Here is a 3,954-nt window from a genome sequence, read left to right on the forward strand (position 1 = left end):
ATAGGCCAGAGGACAAGGGTAGTAAAGAAATCTCTAGTGAACTAGATGCAGGTTGGTATTAATCAGAGATTTGGTTTTCAAGAGACAATATCATTTTAATTCATCCAAACTTGACATTTCCTAGTGAAAAAAAAGTAAGTGAGTTGCCATAACAATATCCTTTGATAATGTTTACAGAATAAATGTAGAATATCTCCTTTGTTTGATTTTCTTCTGCTGTGTCACACCTTGCAGGGTGCAACAATCATTGTGAAATGAATGTTACAGCACTTCTTAGGATGCTCAGTTGCTAATAATGCAGACCATCAATAGTTGTGAAACTTTCCCTTTGGTGGAAGACAAAAGAGAAGAGATAACCTTGATAAACTCAGAGAAGAGTTGACAAGCTCTGCATAAATATAAAAGGAAAAGCTAAAGGTGTAAAGCTTACAACTATGCCAGCTGCCTTTATTATTTATTAAAGACTGTTTTGTGAATTAAGAATATACAATGTTTCGAGAGTCTAGCGAATAAGTGGTTTATTTGAGAGGTGAACCTAGAAAGCACCAGTTACTGTTGTTGTTGTTAAGTGACATAGAGTCAGTTACAACTCATAGCGACCCTGTATTGGGTTTCTGAGGAGCACTTGGTGGATTTGAACTGTTGACCTTGTGATTTGCAGTCCAGTGCCGATCCTATAGTGCCAAAAGCACCAGGAGTCCAAAAGCACCAGTAGAGAAGTAAAAAGACTTATTGCCATCAAATCAATTCTGGCTCATGTTGACACCAAGTGTTGCAGAGTAAAACTGAGCTCCATAGGATTTTCTTGGCTGGAATCTTAGGGCAGCAGATAACCATGACTTTCTTATGATGCACAGTATGATGGTTCTCATTGTCAACATTTAAGTTAGTAGCTGAGACAAACCATTTGTGCCACTCAGGGACCTAATAGAGATGCTGCTGTGGTGGTGGTGGTGGTGGTGGTTATGTTCCATTGAGTTGGCCCCGACTCATAGTGACCCTGTATACTGTTTCCGAGACGTGGCTGGCAGGTTTGAACTGCTGATAGCAGTCCAATGCTTATCGAAGTGAAATAGGAATAAGAAGACAGTAAATAAAGGATGTGTCATTGAACAGGGAAACTGGAGCCCTATCCCACCAAGGAAAACCCTGGGAGACAATGTAGAGCATGTTTTAGAGATATTTCAATCAAGGGATATTTGCCAAGGACCACTTGACCAATGACTTGGTCAGTCATTAACCAAGGGCTAATCCCAAAGGACTTTAGTGCTTCAATCCTTCCCACAGGCCCAAAATAGTAGAATGACTAGAGAAATCTTTGCACAGTCTCATGTGCGTGTAGCAGGACACAACAGAGAGGACGGGGGTGGAAATGGTGACTGTCCAGTGGATATGGGCTAAGCTTCAATAGTATTTGCTATTTTTAATTCACATAAAATTAGGTTTTAAATTCCTATATATTGAGGGGGAAAATGAAGGAAAGAAAACTATGCTTATATGAAAAAGAAAGCTTGCTATTAGAGAAATGCAAATCAAAACAGCAATGAGTTATCATCTCACCCCAGCATTAAAGGCAAAGTTCAAATAACAGAAAATAACAAACGTTGGCCAGGATGTGGAGAGAGTGAGACTCTCCTATACTGCTGGTAGGACTGTAAAATTGTGTAAGCACTGTGGAAAATGGTATGGTGCATCTTCCAAAAGTTGGAAATAGAAATACAATTGAACCAACAATCCCTCTGCTTGATATAGATCCTCAAGAAATAAGAGCTGTGACACAAATATACACAACTATAGTATCACAGTACTATTCACAATAGCAAAAAGATGAAACAGCCTAAATACCTATCAATGGATAGAAAATATTTGATACATACATATTATGAAATACTACACACTGTTGAGGAATAATGTCAGGTGACTGCTCAAAGCCTAGCAGATTCACGGATTAAGGCGGCCAAATGACCTGGTTCATTTCATTATTCAGCACAGCAGTCAGTGTGGGTAGAGGAGTCTCTTGCCCTTCCCATCTCTCTCTGCTCTCAGAGCTCTCTCACACTTTCCCCCCTGTGCAGGAAGTTCTGCACGGCATATATACTACTACAGAACAAAGAAGGCATCTTGCCAAATATGACTCACAGGTTATATAACAGTATGACATCATTCTAACATGGCGGCATACATAGCAATGACTTGGCATCTTCTAGTTTCCAGCGGAATCACTGAATCTGCTTGTGGTCAGAAGGAGAGGGTCACTGATAATATTTGGCACCACCTTCTGACCCAACAAATAACAATGAATCTGCAAAACACCTCATAACATGTATGAACATGAAGAACATCATGCTGACTAAAATTAGTCAATCACAAAAGACAAATATTGTATGAGACCAGTATTGTAAAAAGTCAAAATAAAAGTTTTCAGGCTTGAAGAAACAATCCTTGATAGTTACTAGGGGTGGCAGGGAGAGTAATTCACTAACTAAAGGGTAGACACATGCTGGGTAATGGAAAAAGCAATTATACAAGAGGAACATTGGCAAAAGAATTATGAAGTCAGAAGAAGACACAGGAATGAGTGTAAGACTTAAAGGAAATAAAGGCAAATACTGTTATATGCCCAATCCTGAAATAATAGTGGTCCTGGTATGGCACTGTGGGTTAATGCGCCAGACTGCAAAGTCATTTGAACTGCAAGGTCGGCAGTTCAAGCTCACAAGCTGCTCCTCAGAAACCCTATACAGGGTTGCTATGGGTCAGAATCGACTCGACAGTAGATACATGAATAAATACACAAGCTTAACAGGTGAGGGAGGTAGAGTGAGAGTATACCTACAAATATATAAAGGTTTGACAGAGAATATTTGTACATGCTGCAAACATATCCATGACTGTGGTGGAACATGTGGTTGTTTTTTGTGAAGTGCCTTTGAGTCGATTCTAACTCATGGCAATTCTCCTGTGTAGGCTCTCCTGGGTTTTAAACCTTTGAAGAAGCAGAAAGCCTCATCTTTCTACTGTGAAGTGGCTTGAATTTGTGATTCCCAACCCCATGCTTATCCTACAGAGCCACCATGGTGAAGCATGTTATTGTTAAGTACAGTCAAGTCGTGTGGTGGAGCATGTTGTTGTTGTTAATTGCCATAGAGTCGTTCCGACACATAGCAACCCTGTACAGGGTTTGCGAGGCTGTAAATCTTTATGGGAGCAGAAAGCCTCATCTTTCTCCCACAGAGTCGCTGGTGGTATCGAACTGCTGACCTTGAGGTTAGCAGCCCAGCTTGTGTTCACTACGCTACCAGAGCTCCAGGGGGCAAAATTATGAAAACATCTTAGACATTACTCAACACCTTGATGGAATGGGCTGCTGAGCCTGGTGATTCAGGACCATAGTCTCAGGGGGCATCATGGTCAATTGGCATAACAGTCCTGAGGGACAATGCTTACATCCTATTTTTGGTCACCTTTCAGGTTTGGAACTGAACTCAGTCTCACAGATCAATTTTCAGCAAGCAATAGATAGGTAGACAGAGGAACTACAGCACTAGTAGGATAGTACATCCCTGAATAGTCAACTACTCAAAATTAAAACAGCAGTATTTACCTAAGGACACAATTAAGAAGGACTGGAATGGAAACTAGAATCTCATGGAGAAAGTAGAGTAAGTGATGTTTGTTAAGGGAATTGCAGTTATTGAAATGAAACAAAGTATATGGTTCGCTGAATGCAAAACTGATGATCTGCTATGTAAAACTTCACTCAATTCACAATAGCAAAAGTTTAAAAAAGAAAAAAAATAATAAAGAGAAGGTTCATATGCAAGACAAAACTAAAATAACATTATTTTAAAAGGAATTTCCCTACCTTAAACTCTTGAACATTGTAGAAATCAATGTTACATCACCTTAGAGCAGAAACTGGCAAACTACAGCCATCAGGCTAAAACCAGTTTG

Source organism: Chrysochloris asiatica, unplaced genomic scaffold, assembly GCF_000296735.1.
Source record: "Chrysochloris asiatica unplaced genomic scaffold, ChrAsi1.0 scaffold00066, whole genome shotgun sequence".
Taxonomy (NCBI): domain Eukaryota; kingdom Metazoa; phylum Chordata; class Mammalia; order Afrosoricida; family Chrysochloridae; genus Chrysochloris; species Chrysochloris asiatica.